The sequence below is a fragment of the Mesoplodon densirostris genome, chromosome 9 (assembly GCF_025265405.1).
Source record: "Mesoplodon densirostris isolate mMesDen1 chromosome 9, mMesDen1 primary haplotype, whole genome shotgun sequence".
Classification (NCBI taxonomy): domain Eukaryota; kingdom Metazoa; phylum Chordata; class Mammalia; order Artiodactyla; family Ziphiidae; genus Mesoplodon; species Mesoplodon densirostris.
Window position 1 is genome coordinate 92,383,469 of NC_082669.1, and position 22,135 is coordinate 92,405,603.

The window sequence follows — 22,135 nt, forward strand, 5'->3', positions numbered from 1 at the left end:
AGAGTAGCCAATTCTCTTACATTTTATTTATTTGACATTACTCTCTAACGCTGTAATAAACTGTCAACAATTTGGAAAAAAAAAAAAAAAGCACCTCTCAGTCATCTGTCTATGGAATATTCCTGCATGGTACTCTCCCACCAGTTTGAAACTAAGGGAGACCAGCCTCTGAATGTGTATTTACCTCAGTTAATCAAGGTGATGCCAGAGGCAGCTATCATGTTGACTAAGACAACAACCTGTGTCTAACAACAATACACTTTGGAAAAGTTGATAATAGGAAAACATACAAATGATACCTACTAAAAAATAGGAGTGCTTCTTCTTAAAATAAGACTCAAATTGAAATTGCACAAATTGAAATTTTACAAATGTAAAATAGGAAGATTCTAAATCTATTTCGCTTTTCTCGCCTGAGTACAAGTCACAGAACTGGAAGAGATCTTTAAGTTCAATCCTCCAAAAAAATGAGATCCAGAGAGGTTAAACGCCCAGTCCAACATCCCATCACCAGCAAATGAAAGTCAAGCTAGGTTTAGAACTCATATACTCTTCCCAGGCTTCTCTGTCCATTTTACCTCTTAATTTCATAAATTTAACTTTCTGTCCAAAAAAAGCAGAGTGGATAGGGAAGTGGAAGGCCTAACTGTGGTCAGCGATGCCACTAACCAGGTGTGTAAAATTAAGTAAACTGTCTCATCTACAGAATAAGAAGACTAAATTAAATTAGCTCTGAAGCCCCCACAGAGCTAGAATATACCCTGATCCTTGACAGTGGCATAAGTAATAGTTGTGTATTTAACACAAATTTGATGCAGTCACATTTTTTATACCAAACTTAGTTACAGCTTAAGCAATTTAAAAACATTATTGTAACCCAAACCACATCTTTGTTTACCAAAAATTTCAAAAACAAAGAATCCTGAAATTCATTATCTATATGATTACTAGCACCTGAATTTTGGCAGGATGTCCTTTAGCACAAAATTTAAACTTCAATCTAAAACCTATTTGAATGCCTATTTAAATATCCTAAAGAGTTTGGGAAGTCATACATTTCACATATATTTTCCATTCAGCATGGCATCCGCTGTATAAACATACTCAAATCTTTAGAAAGAGTCTGCACCAGCATCTTGTCATAGTAAAACCTGTCTTTGGCTCTGGGCTGCCGTTTAGTCAGGCTAAAAAAGTGCCTGTGGGAACTGTCAGCTGTTATTGGCTATTCATACGGTGAACGGGAAAGACAAAAGGGAAAGCAAGAAGAACAAAAGAAACAAAGAAGAACCCAAGAAGGAAAAAAAAAAAAGGGGGGGGGGAAGGAAATCAAGAGAGTAAAGAACATGGTAAGACAGAAAGAAAGGGGATAAACAAGGAGAGGAATGGCCCAAATGGCTTGTCAGCACCCCCAAGGACACGGGGTGCCAGCATCCACAAGCCTTCAGACAGACTGCAGACACCTTTAAGTGTTCTTGTTCGTTCATTTCCTTTCGTTCAGTTCTGGACAGAAAGTTTGCCCAGAGAAGACGTTTACTTGTGCCTACTCCTAGTCTCCACGTCGACGATTAGGAGGATTCCAATGCATGAACAGTAACACAGAAGAAGCCATGATCCACAATATACTACACTGTTTACCAGGCATGTCCAGGACCTGACATGTTCCCGATGAGTCATTTTTCCAGAGCTTGTATCTCAACTCTGAAAGAGCACAATGATCCAGAAAGATGTTTTACCAAGTACTATGTATATCTATACAAATGCAATTCAGTGCTTCCAACTGGTGCTGTCCAGAGACAACAACGAAATACAGCCCGAAGGAGGCTATTTCCAGTCATATCCTCTGGATGCCACTGCAGCCCTCCCTCAACCACACGGGCCCCTTCCTCAATCAAAGGGCTGGGACCTCGGATACAGAAGGAGCCTAGGATATCAGGCCACCATCATGCCCCTCACACACGGGCAAACGCAGCTATAATAAGGCATGGTTTCTTATACAGATGATCACTTTAAAAATCTTTTTAAAGCAAATCTGTTGTTGGAAATATTTGTTTTTTAGGATCTCAAATGATCTATTACGAAAAATATGTATCTTCAAAATACTCTGCAGCTGACATGAAATGACTAAACAGATCATTGATTCACAAAGCTAATGAAGTCTTTGTTCCAAACTGCTAGTTAGGTAGTAACAAAGATATACATACGGCAAAGAACAAACTCCTCTGTTCATTTTCAGAAGAATTAAATTAATAGCAGAAGGAATCTTAATTTTGAACCCTTTAAAAGTTGGAGCAAAGGAGGATTTTGGTATCTTTTTCCATAAAAATAGGAGAAGCCTGCATAGTAACTTCAACAACTAAAAGGCATAAAATAGACAACAGATTTCAAAGATGAAATCCAAAGAAAGGCTATGAATGGCATTTTATTTAAAAATACTTTTCATCTGTTGCTATCAAGTACCTGCGTTTTCACGCAATAATCACTAAAGACTGAAGAGCCCTCACAAATTCTTTTGGGGCAGAGCCTATGAAAAGTAGGTATTACACAATTTTGAAGAGCTAAAAATTAGAAAAAGCTGAAGAAACGTTAGTGACACTAAGGACAAAGCTAACAAGGTAAGTGTTCCTAGCATAGCTAACAATGATTAATCTCTCTGGAAACACAGAGAAACAAAAAAAGACAATCGTAGGTTTTTAGAAAATGGACAATATGTGCCATGAGTGCATGATACATCAGTATAAAAGCAGAAAGCAAAACAGTTGTCAATGGCCTTGACAATGAAGAGATAAGTGTGGTTGTGAACATTATGAAAAGATTCAGTACTAACAAAAATTCCCCTGCAAATAAGAAACAAGCACTCAAGGTCACAGACCATGTACAATTTTGCAAGAGAAAGACCTGGGTAGCATTTTTTTAATGAGTTGTACAAGAATTAACAGAAGTATTAAGCAGGTTCCCAGAAACTCCCCTAGTGGTCCAAATATCGCCCAGTGCCTCTATCATGGAGATGAAAAGAAGCAGAAGAATATTCCAAATTGGGGGTCAACAACCCTTCCAAACTGGAGTGTTGAGGTTCAATTAATTTCCAGGTGTTCTGATGTAGATAGTACAAGAATGGAGAAGGGTGCCCTCGAGACCCATCCCTAACTTCAAGGAGTCCCTGATCTCCTGATCCTGGGACTCAGGAGCAATGCCCCTACACTGAGGCCAGTCTTGATTAACATGGATCTTTCAAAAAGCTAAAGTACTCCTGTGAGGGTTTACCATCCTACCACAATGGGAAAAAAACTCAATCACAGCACTTTAGGGCCAGAAACACCTTACTCCACATTCCACCAAGCCCTAATTTTACGGACAAGCAGCCTGTGGCACAGACTTGGACACTCTCCCAAGTTCTGTAGCGAGTGGGAACTAGACCCTAGTGGAAAGAATACAGAGCCCCTAGCACAGCATCCAAAGAGGCAGGTACACACTCATTATTATTAGAGATAGTAACACTATTCTAACCTCAATCCTCTTTCCACCAAACTAAATAAGATCAGCCACAGCACAGATCTAGAAAGAAAAGGAAGAAGCACGTAGAGGTAGGACCATAAAGGACATTCATGGGTGGCTTTGGTCAACTAGAGGCCAGGCACCTGGCTGTCAGAGGAACAGAAATGTCAGAAGCTGGAAGACAGGAACCTCAGGAGATGTGGGAAGACAAAGACAGATGTTGCCAAGTGCTAGTGTGTTGTGTCTTAACTCCCTAAAGCACAGGAAGTTTTTCAAAGGTACTGGGGGTGGGGATGGGGGTGGAGAACCAACGAAGAGAGATGGAGGGTGGGGTCACACAGCTGAACCTCCCTCCCTCTGGCTGCTCAGTGAAAATGGGCCCATGGGCCTTCCCCAGAACTCCTGTCATGTAGACCGCCAATCCCAGCCTCAAACTGCCAAGTCTAAAGAATCCAAAACTGCTTCACAGATTTAGTTACGAAGATTATACCACAGATATTCGAGTCAAGAAATGACTGCAGATCTAAATAGCAAATCACATGCAGTTCTTTTCAAAGAAATCAGCAGTAGATCAAAATCTAAGGCTGCATCCATGAAATATAGTTTAAAATCAATTATATGGATGCTAAATCAACTCTAAGATTTAATATGCAACCATTTTATAAAAGAAGTCAGAAAATAAAGAATTTCAAGAAAAAAGTAAACTGCTAGATGTGCAAAGCAGGGAGATTTCGTGGCCTCAGCCCAGCTTTGTGGCCTGTGCTACACAAATGATGTTTCCTAATCCATAAAACACATCCATAATAAGCACCACGTGTGCCTTCCAGGAATTTGATTTAAACTAGTTAACGACTATAAAGCAATCTAAAAATGTAAGCACTGCATGAATTCTGGGCATAACTTTGGAAAGGCATTTGATTTAAGTCAAGTAATAGCATCTGGTGATAATTTGAAGGATTCACCGGAAATGAAAACTCATTAATTTATTTTCTAACAAAAGAAACCTGTGCTATTACCTAGCCTTGACATACCCACAAAAAGGTTTAGAACATTTAATACTTAAAACCTTTCATTGTCATCCTCCCATTCCTTACTCCTTACCCATTTCTTCTTTTTTATTTCCTTGCTCTCAGATAAGATTATATTTTCCTCCAAATCTTACTCTTCTTTCTTCTCCAATAAATTCACTCATATTAAAATGTACTGTCAAACCTCACTTCTAGTCACTTCAGCCTTGAATCATTCTGACTCTGGGAGTCTAGTTTAATCTGGAATGCTTCCAGAGCACCACCTGTTAGGATGCCTTGGCATCTCCATGAACCCCTCCCCTAAGTCCTCCCCCTCAATCCTCCCCTTCTTCCCCCTCCACCCTGACCCCAGCCTAGCAAAATAAACATATACTCTGGGTGAGAACAGTGTGCTTGCTCTGCAAGGGCTGCTTTAAGACGTCTCCTGGCATCTCCACTGCCTTCCTACCAGATTCCGGCCCCAGAGCCCCTTCACTGAGAAACTGCAAAGCCTCCACTCTTCCCCAAAGTCCTCAAAATAGGGAAGGGCCGTGCCCTGGCTTACCCTTCATCTCCTGATGCGTATCTCATTCCTGCAACCAGGAGTCTTCTACGAGGCAGTTATCTTCAGAGGACAATGCCCAGGTGAACGCTATCAGAACCCACTACGGACCCACAGACTAGCTTTAACTAGGAAAAGAACTGCATCTCATAAAAACCATTTATTTAGTAAGTTCACAATTATCTAATGTGATATATCATGCTCCATAGCTGTATATTAAGAGGCACTTGGTTAGATTTGATACCTAAACATTTAGGTTTAGGGAGCAGCAAACAGTTTTGTCATTTAATGACATCAGTAATATTTCAATATGTTTTTTTGTTTTTTTTTTTTTTGTGGTACGCGGGCCTCTCACTGTTGTGGCCTCTCCCGTTGCAGAGCACAGGCTCCGGACGTGCAGGCTCAGCGGCCATGGCTCACTGGCCCAGCCGCTCCACGGCATGTGGGATCTTCCCGGACCGGGGCACGAACCCGTGTCTCCTGCATCGGCAGGCAGACTCTCAACCACTGTGCCACCAGGGAATCCCCAGTAATATTTCAATATGTTTTAACTGGCGACTTCCACTATTGGGTAAGAATACCAATGTGAGTTTTAACAGACTCAGAGTTTTTGCAAAATATATGGGATTCTGAAGAAACTCTCAAAATAAAATTAATTTAATCCATTTTAAACTTTTAAACCTCAGTTTGCCATATAGCAATCTTTAAATGAAATAATTTTGCAGAAGTCCAAGGGTAGGTGCTACAACTTGAAAAGGTAGAAAAAACAGGCATAGAATCATAGAACTTTAGAAGAGATGATCAAATCCTATGGTTCTCAAAATGTAGTCCTCTGACCAGCAACATCAGCATCACCTGGGAACTTGTAAGAAACGCAGATCATTAGGCCCACCCTAGACTTACTGAGTCAGAAACTCTGGGGTGGGTTCCAGCAATCTCGGTTTTAACAAGCCCTCAGTGATTCTACACACACTGAAGTTTGAGAACCACTGACCCAATCCCACCACCCCACTGATGAGAAAGAAATGAAGCCAGCAACTTCCTTCAATTCTATACCAAAGTTAGTGACCGAGGTCACTAAAGACAGTTCTCAATAAACCTTCAAAACGATTCTTAAACTATACACCTAAATCCAAGTAGCCACACAGGATCTTCTAGGCTGACTACATCTTGATCTACCACAAGCAGGAATTCTTATATCACTGCTAAATACTTAGACAGGCAGATATAGATTTTTTTGTCACAAGTAATTCACATTTAATACCTAAAAAAAGGCTTCACATTATTGGCCTCTCCACAAAAGCAACAACTCAAATCTCTTAGGCTTTCTTATTTGTTCGTTTGGTTGGGTGGGCTAACTTTTGTTGCTGACAGCAGTGGTGGGTTTTGTCTTGTTATGGTTGTGTTTGGTTCCATTTTGAGGGCAACAGCAGGAATTTATGGGACACATGGTTGATAGTTTGTTTTTGGTTCGGGGGGCTCCCCACTGCCACCACCAAAGAGGTTCACACACCAAAGGCGTTTGAAAGCAGTCATAGAGGACTAAGAGGCCAGAAACTGCTAAAAGATCCCCCTCAAAAAACTTTACATTTTATCTTGGGATGTATCATATGATTTTTTTAGACAACAGATTTATATTTTCAATTATGTTTTACTTACCCTAGTTTAAAATTAGTTTTCATATGAGCAACACATAGTGGCAGAATGATAGGAAGCTAGCCTCTGTCCTAGGAATGATGACAGGGTTATAATCCAGGCACACATAACCCCATAAACTAGGTAAGTCTGACGCACATCACTGAGAGGCGAGTCTGTATCATCTTCTACAAGTACCAGACCACATATGGGGCTGCGTCATCAACCCACCAATATAGCATCTACCACGTGAAATGAAATCTACAATTTTCCGCTTAGGGCTCTCGCTCTAAACAGATGTTTGATGTATCTCATACCTTTTTATATAAATATTTCAAAGTCTGGTAGTGGTTATCTGAACAACTAAACATCTGTTTCTATTTACATTTTAAAATATCCTCTTTGAGACGTTTATCACTTGGGTGTTAGGATTACCACAGACTGAGATTTAGAGGTTTAAAGGTTTCCATTCCTGTTTCTCATATAGAAGCTGTTTTCTCAATGTCATGCCATACAAGAGCTATTTTCAGTCCTCTTTTCAGACTCTATTAACATATATAATTACCTTCGATTTCCCAAACCAACTAACATGGCTCAGCGCATGACTATTTGAGGAAGAATCACGGACAAGCGCACAAAGCAACAGAAACAACTACTTCGATTTGATTTACACTTCCAACCCCCTCTGTGTGACCTGAGCACCAAATCTTCTTGTGACTTTATTTTTCTGTCATTAATTAGGGGTAACAATTCCTGCTATATATATACTTACAGAAGAGGAATCAAAGTCACTGAGTTAAGGAGAGTGCCCCTGGAGAGACTGCATTCATTCCTCGGAAGAATTGTAAATTACAGTGTAGTTATTGATTCTAGGCCTCCTCTTCAGTTCCACAACACACCCTATGAGGCTAAATTAGAGGGGTTAAATTATTTGAACATTCCTTCATTGAACAAATATTTCTGAGCACTTGCTATGTGTCAGGTACTATACAAGGACATTGGGAATATAATGGCCAGCAAGACAAACGTACCGCCTGCTCTTCAAAAAACATCTTAGGGAAGTGTTAGGTTTTTTTTTTTAGGAAAGTGTTGATTAAGCTCACAGGACTTCCAATCCGTTTATACACCAAGGGCTCAATTCCATTTGATTTTTTAAATAATTACTCAAAATCATAATGACTCATAATCACTCCACTCTGCTCCTAAAAATGGGAGACCACATGAACTACATGAAAAGCCCACAGATGCTCTACAATATGAAGGCCTTACAAAGGTCAAAAATATCACCCTGGAAACACCTTATAACCTATGAACGGGAAGCATGTTGCTATGCCCTATAAAATGAATTAAAATTTTTCTTTTAAAGGCAGAACACTGTAAGCTAATGTTTACCTATCAAACACTAGACTTAAAGCTAAGCAAATCCTCTGTAACTGTGCTGTCCAATGCAGTAGCCACCAGCCACTTGTGGCTATTTGCATTTAAATCAATGAGAAGTTCAGTCCCTATGGCACACTAGCCACATTTAAAGTGGCTCACTAGCCTCAAATGCTTAGTGGCTACCACTTATAAGTCATTATAAATATATCACTGTAAGTCCTTTCTATCATTCCAGAAGCTCTGTGGGACAGTGCTGCTCTACAAATACCTCTGCAATACTAAATCTGAAAATTGCAGTGTAATGAAATGTGATGATGCATCCGTATTCTGCTACTACACATAAAAAGCATGTTCATCGGTAATACAGTGCCACTTCTTTCTTCCTAAATAAGTTGAAAAATGATAATGTTGAACATCTCTCCCAGTGTACATGAGTAAACAATTGGCGAATTGAGAATAAAATTGGGAAACAAGTGAAAAGCTGATTACATTTAGCCCCTTCCTTCCTATTCCTTTTACTAGAATGTGTTGATGGTACTCTGAATTCTGTGCAAGGACGTGTGCTTTTAGCCTAGTAGCTAGCAGACGTGAGGACAGTTAAGAATGAAGATGGGCGATCAACCCAAATAATGCAACTCAAATTCAATTTAGACTGACGCAACAAACTTGAGTGCCTACTGTGTGCCAGTGATACACGAATAAACAATCACCATTTCAACCTTTTATGAAGTCAATTTAGTAGAGGTGTCCAACGTATAAATAAATACAATATATGTTGTGAAAAGTGCACTGAGACAAGTACGTGCAAGGCATAAAGGTGACACAGGAGGATATTTTTAAATGTCTTCCGAGGAGAAATCAGGGGAAATTTTCTAAAGGAGGCACCCTAGGAGCAGAAGACAAAGCTGTGCAAAGGAACCACAAATGGTTTGGCAATGCTGGATTAAAATATCTTTGGAGGTCAACAGGGATGGAGATGACAACGGAGGGAGGGAGATGGGGTTAGAGATCTATTTCCATGCCAGAACGTGACCACTCGCAGTTATGTCAAGCTTGCCCTGGTGGGTCTATAAGCTTTTCTCACCAAAACTGCAAGTAATGTGAAAACCAATCTCAAAAACTTGATAGGTAATTTGCCTATGTCTGTCATACAGCTAACAATATTAGACAGTAATCATTAGTAGGAATAAAGAGATGTCTCTTTGTTACACAGTACCATTTAATAATACGTACTGGTCACAAAAACATTGTAATTGGAACTCTTTGTTTTCAGGGGAAAACCTCTGTTGCCTGTTTTATTTGGAACATCCTTAGAGTATATATCAATGAACACATTTTCAAAACAGGTGGATTACCCCCGCATCTAAATATTCCAAATAAGAGTTTATCTGACAGAGAAGCAAATGAAATAAATAAAAGAAGTAGGACACAGAAGCAACACTTTTGTACTCCAGACCAGAGTAGTTGCTTTTTCCTCCCAAATTTTCATAGCAAAACTTCTGCTACTCTGTATACTGCCTTGAACTTTCTGCTACAACCAGCCTATGACCAACAAAATTATATCATGTCCAGCAACCTAAAGGATTTCTGTGGCTGCTCATGTAAATCCTTGGAAATTATCTGCATCTTCTGGACACTCCCCTTCACTTTACACGTATGTTCAAGTCTCAAAACAAAACCAAAAACTTCCACGGAATCAGTTCTCTTCAAATTACTGGGATCCTCTCTCCTCTCTTCACAATAAACTTCTAGGAAATGTTAGCAGCCTAGAGGCCTTAACGAATTTACCAAGCGATTCTCCTCCCTTTGGTACAAGCAAGACTTTTCAGATAAAAATACATATATAAATATACGTAGATAAACTGGCTGGTCCTTAGGCAAACACAAAGTACTCCTATTCGCACGAACACCTGGCCCTTAGGTAAAGGGAGATTTCCAGGGCAGCATATGTAATGATTGAAAGAATGGGTTCTGGAGTCAGCCTCCCTGGGTACTAGTTAGTTATGGGTCGTCACTGACCAACTCTTACTTAACCTCCTGAGCTTCCATCTCGCCAACTGTAAAACAGAGGTTACAATGTTTCATCAAGTATGTCCCCACACATAGGCACAGATTTAGCCCTATCTAGTGACAGGTAAATACGTGTTAGCTATTTCATCCCTAAAGACGGATGGTTTCACAGCTATCTATTCCATCCAGCAAGCTAGTTACCTCTATAAGTTCTCATCCCTCACCGTGCATCAAAAATACTTAGGGAGATTTTTTTTCAATACATTATGTTTAGGACCTATTTGGATTTGGTTTCGATTGGGCCGGGAATCGGAGTTCTTTCTAAAGCGCTCCAGTCGCTTATAACGTGCAGCCTGGATTGAGAACCACATATAGGTCTCTATATGCCCACCGATACACACACCGACACACTGTTCGATTTCTAACTGAATCAGCGCAGGCCGGCCCCCCAGCCCGAACGGACCAAGATCGCCTAGATGCTGTGACAACGAACTCACAGGGTGGTGGGATTTACACCCACGTCCGCATACTGCTCACCGAGGATCAACTCCCACAAACTCCACCAGATGCGGCCTTGACGCCCGGCGCGGTCCGGATCTGTCTGGGGCACACGCCCCCTCGCCCCTTTGGCGACAGCCCCCCGCGGGCTGCCGGCCCTCCAGACGCGTGCGTCACCACGCCCTCGCCTCCCGCGCCCCAGCCCCCTCCCGCCCACGGCACGTGACTCGACACGCGCCAGCTGCACGCGGGCTCCATCAAAACAAAAACAGAGAGGGCTGGCCGGCCGGGCAGCGGGGGCGCGCGGGGAGCGGGCGCGCCCCCGCCGCCACTGCCCGGCGCCGCGACCGCGCCTCCGCCGCCCTCGGCGCCGCCGGCCGCGCGCCCCGGCCGGCCGGGGGCGGGAGGGCAGAGGGCGCCACCCTGTTTACAGCCGTCGCTCCGGGCCCGGGACCCCGCCCGGAAACGGTCTCCCGGGAAAAGGCCCTGGCGTGCGCACCCACCCGCGGCCGGGACGCCGGCCCTGCGTGGGAGGCTCCGGCCGCGGCTCGGAATAAAACCGTCGCCACGGCGCTGGGGTCGCGCCCGCGCGAGTCTCCGCTCCTCCTCGGCCCGCCGCCCACGGCTGCTTCGTGTCAGCCCCGGTCACGACTCTGTTACGCACTTCACCCCCATCTCTCAGCTCCGGCGCTTCCGCAGACCCTCCTCACGTGGCCGCCTCCTCCCGGCCCCGGCACTCCCCCACGACTGGGCTGCGGAACCTGGCGTACTTCGGGACCCTGAGCTGCTCCCACCCCGAGGGACGTCACCCCTCTCGGACACCCCCAACCCACATCTTCCGCCCCGGGGGCGGGGGTAGTAGCCACAAGCTGTCAGAAGCCTAGTTTTCCACATGACGAAGCTCACCCCTCACCCTTACACATCTCCACTCACCCTTCAGCCTAGCTTCGAGCTGAATCAGATATTTAACATGGGGTGGGGGGTGGTCTTGATTTTTCTCTCTAGTCGGAAAAAAAAAAAAGACGCAGCTCTGCCCATCCACTCGCTTTAAGACTCCCCACGTCGTCCCACCAAATGCAAGACTTGTAGAATACAAATGCCCACCACACACCTGCTACGCCACTCGCTCTCTGGAAACCTGGAGACCCACCCAGCCCGCCTTCTGGAACCTGCGCCGGGGGGGGGCGGGGGGTGTTGGAAGCGACGCCGTCCGGTTCCCTAAAGTAAGAGGGAGTGAGAGGAGAATCAGGCACCCCGGCCCCGCCCGGGAGAGCGGTCCTCCGGTCCCCCAGCTCCAGAGCACAGCACCGCATCCTCCGTCCCTCTCGGCGGAACGAGGGAGGTGGCCAAAGGCCTGGGTGCCAGGGGCTGTTTTTGCCTTTAGAACCCAGACACCGCGTCCTCTACGAGCACTCCCCCCCACCCCGCCCCCCGCAGCCGCCTTATTTCTGGTCGACAGCAAAGGTAGGGTAGGTGGGAGAAAGGAGCGGGTTCGGGATGTTAGTCTCCGCGGAGTGAAGAGGTGGGATCTCGAAATGGAAACAGTCTCCCCCCTCCCTCCCCTCCTCCTCCTCCTCTTCTGTTTACCTCAAGTTTGAATTTTATCTGCGCAACATTAGCTGGAATGCGGACATTGAAAACACACACACACACACACACACTCTCTCTCTCAAACCGGCAGCAGCTCCGGAGGAGCCATGTGGCATCAAGCCACCTCAAAGGGGAAAAAAGTGCTCTTAGCAACACAAACATGGCGAAATCGCCTCGGCATTCCCGGATAACGCCACAACCCCTACCTTCCCTCGCGCGGCTCGCCAACATCCCGGCCGGGACCTGCGGCCCCTTCCGGGGAGAGGCGAGGGACCCCGGGGAGTCCCAGGGTGGGACCGCCGGGCGTGCGAAAGAGGAAATAACAGAGTCCACAGTGGAAATGTTTCTGCTGGACCATCGAACCCTCCGCCTCGCCAGCAGCGAGAGGATGCCTCGTTCACCTCGAGAGGTCCAAACGGAGAACAAAATTCCCATACCAAAGTCCTGCTGGGCCGGCTTTCCCCACCCTCCAGAACTTACCTTGGGGCTGAACACACGTTGCTGCTTAAATCCCTTTCTCTTTCCTTCCTCCGGAGCGAGACGCAAGGGGGAAAATGATGCGCATGTATATTTGTAGAACATATTCTTCTAGAATGCCCCTTTGATCATCACGAGGAGCGATGGAGCCTCCGGAGACAGGTGCAGTGCCGGCCGAGGCTGCCGGCTAAAAGTTGTTCTCTTGGCGGTGGGCAGCGGGGTCGCCGGGCCGGGGCTGGGGACCGGGTCTCCCTTCCCCCCCGGCGTCGCCCACTTCCCGCGGGCTGCTGCTGCGTGCAGCTCGGCTGCAGGGGAGGTGGCGTAGTTTCTCTTCCTCCCACCTCTTCTCACTCACTTGTTTTTGTAGCCGTGGGCTCCCCTAATGCTTTCCTCTCCACAATGTTGTTTCATTATATCATGTCCATCATGTGACACCGGAGAGGCCTCTCTATGGAAACTTAAAGGGCCTCCCACGTGACTGCAGCAGCAACAACAGCAGCGGCAGGACTGGCGGCAGCGGCCGCAGCGTTTGTACCACCACCCACCGAGCGCCCCTCGCAGCATCCCGGAGGGGCTTCTGGCGCTGCAGAAGCCCAGATGAGTGAGCCACAGCATCCGGGAGCTGTGGCGTCTGTGCGTGCGTGTAGCCTTTGCTCATTACATAGGAAACCGAACAGAAGGAGCGTCCTTAAATCCTTTCCTACAGTCACAAAACCCACGCTCTGTTAAAATTACATTTCGTGGCTCCTACTTTATTTTCCCCAAGAGCAATGAGTTTTGTATCAGGTCCGATTAAATTTTACCAAGGGAAAAAGAAAAACTGGATTTGTCCCTCTGCGAGTTCAGCCTGCTCTTGAGTAGATCAGAAATGACAAAATAATAACAGAAATAGAATCAGGCATTTGATACATAATTACCATCACACCAGCTTTAAAGCTTTTCTGGAATTACATTCCTCCGGTAACTGTGTTGATGATGCTTGCAGGAGGCAAATGCAATGCAGTTTTTCTCTTCCGCAGCTATATTAGGGCTTTGTTGCTGACAACAGTAAAAACTTGTTTGTGTCAGGAAGTGAGGTACGACGATATGACCTGGAAGGTACAGACAAAACCACAGTGACAGTTTTTGCATTACTTTTCTGACCACATTCTTTCAAATGGTGAGAAGCAGCTGATCTGCTGTAAAATGCGTAGTGTGTGTTTGGTGGGAAATCAAATAATCAGAAAAACACATTTTCCCCTTAATCATTGCGGACATGCAAGACACTAGAAATTATATATAGATTTACATATACATTGTATATGTGTGTATAGAGAAAAAGGAAAATGTATGCCTTTTTATGACATTTTGAACCAATGATTTTGTCATCATTTCTAGCATTTAACTGAAGCATTTAACAAAAACTTTGAAAGACTTAAGTCCAGTGATGTGGAAACTGTAATATCAGCTTTGAGTGCCTTCAATGTTATTGAATCACAACCCCCAATCCTAAATCTCTGCCTTCAAAATTGGGTGGACCATGAGATTTTATCCTGTAAATCTAAGCTAAATGGCTTTTTCTATGTTTTAGTTCATGCTTTTCCATTTATAAGGAAAACTCCCTGTTGGTTTGGCAGAATTATGAAAAACTTTATAGGAAACTGAAGAATGGAACGGAAGATCATCCTTTCTTTTTGGCTTTGCCTTGACTGTATCTCTTTCCAGCTCATCAGTTTCCCTCATCAGCCATGATGCATGATCTCCACTACATCCTTTCTGATTCCTTAATATGTCCCCCAATATTTACCTTCCTATCTAACGCCTAATTCTTCTATCCCTTTCCGCTTTTCTGCCTTTGCCTCCCAATTCAGCCCAGTGCTGCCTGGATACTTAGCTCAAGCCTCCCCATATATTCCCTCCCAGTCCTTCCCCAGCAGGTCCCCTCCTCCCCTTCCCTGCTCGCTCTCCCTTCTCAGCAACTCTACCTCCTTACCTCTCTTTGACCTCCTTTATTCTCCTTCACAGTCTGGCCCTCGACTTCTCGGCCTCTTCTTCCCCTTCTTTACCTGCAGTATCCTGCCTCAACTGGGGTCTCCTTCACACCCTTCTCTCTGGTCCCATCCCTGAGAACGCCGAACCCCAGCTTCCCTCAAGGGCTTGGCCTGGTCGGTTTTAGCCTGATTTTGTTCCCTTGCCCCTGAGCTGGGAAAAGAGTGTGTGGCGCAAAGTGGGGGCAAGAATCCCCCTCGGCGGTGGCCCCAGCCTGGTTCCCTCTCCGCCCCTCCCGAGTCCGGGTTGCGGCGCTTCCTGGGCGGATGGTTGGGACTTGCTGCGGCAGCTGCGGTTCTGCTGTGTCATGCAAGAAGGAGGCGGCGGCGGCGGCCGGAGCTGGAGGGGGAGGAGGGGAGGAACCTGATCTCTCCAGCAGCGAAGGGCTGGAGGCAAACACCGAGTTCCCCCAGAGCCGCCCGGGAGCAGGGAGGGTTCCGCTACCCCGGGGAGCCCTCCCCGCGGGGCAGATGGTAAGTGGGGCGGTGCAGGTGGTCGCCTTGGGAAGGGAGTGCGCAGGGGGGTTAGGTGGGGAGGCGGGGAGAACTAGGAATCACCCCGGCCAAACTGAAGGAGTCCAGTGTCCAGCTGAAAGGGACCCAGGCCACGATAAGGATGACCCGCGGCAATAGTTACCGTTCGAATAACGCCCCGCAGTTGACCCAGGCTACACAGAGGAGTTGTGCATCCTGAACCAAGGACCGAGCTAGAGGCAATGATTCAGAGTTAGAGAACCATCATCCCATCAGCCGTGGCGCTTTAGGGTACAGCTGACTAGCAAAAGTCAACATACACCATATTCCTATAGCCTGGCTGAGCGTTATGGGTTGTCTTGTTTAACACTAGGAAAGGCTATGGAAACCTGCCCAACCTCCCTTTAGCCACGAACATAATGCTCTTGGCCAGTGGCCTTGGACAAACAGCCTCTGGTGCAATTAAACAATCAATAGGAAAAATAGCTTCATTCCCTTCACCACCCTCCTTCCCCAAGCACTTCAACCAGGGTAATTTACTCTGCTTAAAGGAGAAAGAAAACTGTGCCTTACGTACCCTCCCCCCACCCAGCCCCACCCCCGTCAGACTCGGTCCTACACAAACTGCCCACCCCACTATGCACTCCACTTTCAGACTGTGATTTATGTTGGTTAAGGGGACTGCCTTAAACTCTGAACAATTTCACCTTTGCACAATTTCACCTCTGCTGCCCTTTACCGGGAGGGGATTCAGAGACCTAGAACTGAAAGCAGTGAACAAGGGGACAGGCTGGGCATATAGGAACATTACTTCTTTTACCTGAGTGCAATTCTCAGGACAACTTTTTTAAAAATTATTATTCTTTTCCATTTTGCTTCTGGAAATTTCAAAGCACTTTCTGCAACAGCTTTTTTTTTTTTTTTCTCTCTCTTTAATGTCAGTCATACATTAGCAGTAAGGGGTTGGCGGGATTAACTGAAAGGCTAATGACTGCCTCAAAAGCACATGCTGTTGCTAGGGAACTCAAGCTCATCCTGCTCTCTAATCACTAGCATGTTATGTGGAAATCAAACTTCTCAGGGTGTTATTAAAATGAATGGCATTTGGTTAAAGGCGTTCTCGCTTGTGTTGTAGCATCCTGGATTATTATCGATTGCCTCACACCCACCTATCTTGTTTTCCTAATTTGATTTCTGTATGTGCGTCACTGCCAGGGACACGCAGACTAGACCAGTTAGGTTCACTTCCTGTTTCTCAGAACTGGTTTATATTTGGTCTCGTAGCTTTAGCTGGTAAAACATTATCAAACTGATCCTCTTGGAAAGAAATCTGTGCTTTCCGTGAAAACAAATTATCCCAATTAAATTCTAATTCCCATGGAAAACGTCATCATTTGAGGAATAAAGTAGACTGCCAGTTGTCATTTGAGAAAACAATTCTTGAAATGTAAAGCCTAGAAAAACCCATCATCTTTATTTCTCTTACCCAGAATCTTGATTCCTCAGCATTAGAACTAAAACAAACCCAATTTGAGAGGAGATTTAAGTATGATATTTATAAAATAAAGCTCAAAAAATACACATTGAAGCTGAGGGAATCATTTAGACTAAATAAGGCATAGAACTGAATAGAATCCAGGCCCCAGAAGCACAAATAAGCTTGGTTTAGCATTGGGGCACTCAGAGAACAGAGTGTGATTACAAGGCTACACTACAAATAGGAGCCATTTCTTTGTACTAATTGTCTCTTTTACCAATTCTCTTATGTTCCTGGATAAGACAGCCTTGCTTATTTTTCAGTTCCTTCCTCTTTATAACAAGGATATCACAAAGGCAATATCATAAAGATAAGCACTATGTAAATAGATAGGTTCCAATGTAGATAATTTGTTTAGATGGAAAATAATAGGGTATCTATGGCATTGAGGAAAGATCGGCCAACTGAAAGTTAGGAAATTCTATAGACTAGATGACCTTGGGTGAGCTATTACAGGTCTTCTCGTGTCTGTTACCTCATGGAAGCTTAACAAAAGTGCTGGGCTAAAGGATCTCTAAGATTCCTTCCACTTACAAAACTCTGTGATTATACTGAACTCACTACAAAAAAATTTCAATTTTAGCTGAATTTTGCAATGTTAAATTTTCACACTGAAACTTTAATACCCATAGAGACCTTGGAGGAAATGATAATGGGAAATGGTTTGCTGTTGACACATCACTTTTTAGTGTCAGTTGCCAGACAAATAAAATCGACCCGACTCCCAATGTATTTACTCTCTGCTTGCTTTTTGGTGCTGTGGAAGCAACAGGATAAAAGGTAGAAAGGATATAAAAGTGTATTGAAAGATCTTTCAGTCATTTTAGATATAGTTAACCCAAAGTACTTTGATGAGCAAAACGGTGGAATGATGAATAAGGGCTATTCAAGAAATACAGGGTTAACTGAACCCTCATGGAGTTAGTAATCTATTTGCCTGTATTTTAATTAGTGATAGGCAAAAATGTAGCATGGATTCTTGAAATTTTCAGATTCAAGATGTTAAGAAGTAGGATAAAGAAATGTGAGATTTGTGCCAAAGAGAGAAGATCTGACTTTGAAACCCAACTCTTCCACTTTATTTATTCATTATTGAGTGCTTGCTTTGTGTCAGGTACGGAGCAAAGCACTGGGAATACAAAGATGAATAAGACAGTCTGCTCTGAAGGATCTTGTAGTTTAATGAGGAGACAGATGAGTACATAGTTGATCACACAACAGTGAGATGCTAGCAACAGGGGAGCTCATTGGAAAGGTACTTAACCTTGACTGGGCATAGTCAGGGTCCCTAACCATAGAAGATGAATTCAGAGAGGAGTTCTGAAGCATAAGTAGAATAACCCAGACAAGTGAGAAAGTTAAAGAGAAATGTAGTCCAGGTGAAGAAAGTACTATGTGTAAAGTCCTGGGGGTAAAACAGTGTACCCATAGAGTTGAAGGTGAAGGACAGTGCCCAGCAAGTAGTAGATTCTGTCTTGTATGAATGCATGGTGGAACCCAGAAAGATCAGCAAGGTCTTGTATTATGAAAAGTCTTTTATGTCTTCCTAAGAAGTTTCAACTTATCCTAAGGCCAGTGGAGAACTACTGATGAATTTTAAGGAGCATAGTGAAGCAATCAAATGTCCATTTTATAAAGGTCACTCCAGTTTGGAGAATTTATTAGTGTGAGTAACACTGTAATCAGGGATACTAGTTAGGAGGCTGTTTCAGCATCACGGGGAAAGAAATGATGGACGTCTAAACTAAGGCAACAAGAATGGAAACAGAGAGAGGAGAAGAATTCAAGAAATATTAGGGACATAGAACCAACTGAATTTTATTATTGGTTATATCTGCAGAATTAAGGAATAGGAGGAGATTTATGGTTCAGGTAAATGGGAAGATGGTGTTACCATTCACTAGGTTGGGGACTTCAGGAGGAGATGTAGGTTGAGGAGGGAAGGTAATTAGTTTAATTTGAAACATGTTGAGTTTGAAGTGTCCATGGGATATCAAAATGAAGCTTTCTACTATATAAATGCACAGGGGAGTCTAGAGCTCAGGAGAGAGATTTATGCTGGAATCATCAGAGTGAGTGACAGTCCGTGGAGGTAGATGGAATCCCCAAGAGAAAAGGTATAGAGTAAGAAGAGAAAAGGACCTACTCTGGAACCTTATGAAAATGCAAACATTTAAAAGGTGAGGAAACAAAGATACAGGAAAGAACATCCAGAGATGTAGGAGGACCAGGAACAAGTAGTTTCAGAGAAGCCAAGGAGGAATTGTCAATAGTATTAAATGCTAGAGAAAGGCCAAGAAAAATAGACTGAAATTCCTTGGTTTTAGCAGCAAGGTCAATGTTGTGTTTAGCAAGAAGGAGATGATTGGGATAATGGGGATAGTAACCAGATTGCAGTGGATTGAGGAGTGGGTAGGAGCAGAGGAGGTACATAGAGGACGTTCTTTTGGATAAGAAGGACTAAAGTCCAAGTAAGGAAGGAAAATGAAAGTATTGGGCAGAGAAAACCATGATCTGTGAGGTTAAGGATGCATAGGGGAAGAAAGAAATAATATAGTAATATGAAGTTCTGGATTCTTTCAGCCTTCTTCAAATTGAATGGCATCACCATCTACCATTGCTCAAGCCAAAAAGCATGTAGATGTTCATGATTCTTCTCTTTTCCTCAGTTCTCATGTCTACTCCATGAAGAATTTAGGTCAACTTTAACCTTCAAAACATTTCCACAATCTGTCTCTTTCTATCTCCAGTGCCATCACCCTAATGCAAACATCATCTTCTGGGCTCCTGTAATAGATTCTAATTGGTTTTCCTGTTTCCACTTTTGCCTCCTTTCTCTACAGCACAGCTAGAGTGACATAGATCATAAAAAATAAATCAGATCATATCTCTCCCATCTTAGAATCCTTCCATGTCTTCTGATTGCACTTGGAATAAAGTCCAGACTCCTCTGCTGGCCAGAAAGGCTTATGTGGCATCCCAGACCACCTCTTTAATCTTGTCTCCCACCACTCTCCCCTGGCTCCAGTTGCAGTGGTCTTTTTTCTATTCCTGAAACACATTGGATTTGCTCTTGTTTTTAAAGGACTTACCCTAGATATTTCCTTTTCCTGGAATACTCTTTTGATTATTCTGATCTCTTTTTAAATGTCACCTCCTCAAAGAGGCCCTTCCTGCCCCCCCCCGCTGAAAGTATCCTTTCTTGCCCCTTCCTACCAATCTTATATATATTTTTCATAGTAGTAAAACTTTATGACTGTTTTTTTTTATTGCTTATAAATGTGAACCCCTCTAAAATGTAAACCCCATGAGAATTCCTGGCACATGGTAGCCGCTTAAAAATGTTCATTGGATGTTTGTACAAGGCAAAAGAGAAGAGCAATTGATTCTTAGAAATCAGAGGTATCAAGGATCAGAGCCTGGTATGGCTGAAGAATGGCCAGTGATGATGGATTACTAGGCTTTCAAGGTTCCAGAAGTAGAAGAGTTATTAGCTGTGGGACCCTGGACATTCACATTCTCTGAGCTTTACTTTGTAGTTAATAATAATACATGCCTCACAGGGCTGTTAGGAAAATTAAATGAAATAATATAGGTATAGGTATAGGTATAAGGCAGTCTTGTCAGTCTCTTTTCAGGGAGTCTGGACTTCTGCAAATCTATTCATAACCTCTACATTGAGCTTTTCATGTGGGCTCCCCTATAATGGAGTTAACGTTTGAGGATTACTTATTATTAGGGAAAATTTGACAAAATTGTGACTTTTTAAAATACTAGGATTCTGAAAGAATCTGGTAACTAGATTATTTAATAAGAAATCAAAGCACTCCTACAAATCAATAAGAAAAACATCAAAAACTCTGGGAGATTGGGCAAAGGGTATGACAAATAGATAGCAGTTAAGGAAATACAAATGGGTCTTTAAAATATGCAAAAATACCCACCCTTTCTCATAACAAGAGATATGCAAATTACAACTGCAGTGAGATATACTTTTTACATATCGGGTTGACACAAATCAGAAAGTTTAATTAGCATACTTGGTTTGCCAGGCTGGGGAGCAGGCACTTTTTTACATTGTCAATAGCCTGAAAATTGGTACAGCTTCTGAGGAGGGCAACCTGGCAGTATTTATCAAATTTCTAAATGTACAAAGCCTTTGATCTAGAAACTCCATTTTACTATATTTATCCAATAGATGTACTCACCCATATTGAAGAATGACTCTTCTAGTATCATCATTGAAGCATTATTTATGGTAGATAAAGACTGAAACAACCTACGTGTCCATCAATAGAGAAGTGGTTAAATAAATTATGATACAGTTATACAAGTGAATGGTAGTCAGCTGCTAAAAATCGTGAGGCAGTTCTAGGTGTTCTGATGTGAAAAGATCTTCATGATAAATTACTAAGTAAAAAAAAGATTAGGATGAAGGATGAGGATGTGGATTTTGCTAGCATTGTGTTTCTTTCTAAAGACTATTTACATTTTTGGGTTTGTTTTTTTTTTTTTTTTTTTTTGCATTACGAGGGCCTCTCACTGTTGTGGCCTCTCCCGTTGCGGAGCACAGGCTCCGGACACGCAGGCTCAGCGGCCATGGCTCACAGGCCCAGCCGCTCCGCGGCATGTGGGATCTTCCCGAACCGGGCCAAGAACCCGTGTCCCCTGCATCGGCAGGCGGACTCTCAACCACTGCGCCACCAGGGAAGCCCATATTTTTGGTTTTCTGCCTGAAAAACATTAACTGTGAGAAGATAAAATAAAGCAGAGCAACAATAGATGTGGAGAGACCAACTGGGAAGGTATTTCAGTGATTCATGTGAGAGATGATGGTTTCCTGGTCTAAGGTGGTAGCATGCTCAGGAAGAGAAATGATCAGAGTCAAGAGTTATTTTAAAGAACTTGACAGTTCAATGGAAATGGTGAGTTATGGAGAAGGAGGTAATATCATGATTGATTTGAGATTTCTTCCAAGATCCGATGCATGAGCAGAGATGTCAATTACTGAGATGGAGAACCCTGGGATAGTATCAGAAATGCAGGGGAAGATCAGAAGTTCTGCCTAAGGGGAGATGCCTACTGCAGATCTGTGATATGGATTAGAAGCTCAGAAGAGTTGCTAGAACTGGATTTATAAATTTGGGAGAAAATTGACTAAGGAGGGTAGATATAATCAAAAGAAAAGCAAGCCCACGACTAAACTCTGATCATTTAGAGATTGGATAGAAAAAAAAAAAGAGCTGGCAATGGAGACCGAGAATCAGAAACCAGAAAAATAAAACCAGGAGACTATGGAGCCAAAGGAACCTAGAGAGGAATATATTAAGGAGAATCAACTCATGTTAAATGCTTCCAGAAAGTCCAGGAAGATCGTTTTAACTTGTTTCTTTCATAAACCCTAAGCTCCTTGAAAGTTGGGATTATTTGATTTATTTTTGTATCC

The 22,135-nt window shown here is 43.5% G+C and overlaps 2 long non-coding RNA genes across 2 annotated transcripts in view; both read right to left on the reverse strand.

Moving 5' to 3' along the window:
• Positions 1 to 13,181, reverse strand: part of LOC132496325 (uncharacterized) — a 111,874-nt gene extending 98,693 nt beyond the window's left edge. The window contains exon 1 of the long non-coding RNA XR_009533394.1: positions 12,655 to 13,181. This is a non-coding gene — a long non-coding RNA (uncharacterized LOC132496325). The remainder of the gene's footprint in view (positions 1 to 12,654) is intronic.
• A 201-nt stretch (positions 13,182 to 13,382) lies between these two features.
• LOC132496458 (uncharacterized) lies at positions 13,383 to 15,013 on the reverse strand. The gene is made up of 2 exons (XR_009533411.1): positions 14,624 to 15,013; positions 13,383 to 13,742 (listed from the first exon to the last, which is right to left on the reverse strand). It is a non-coding gene; the product is annotated as an uncharacterized LOC132496458 (long non-coding RNA).
• Between the last annotated feature and the right edge of the window lie 7,122 nt (positions 15,014 to 22,135).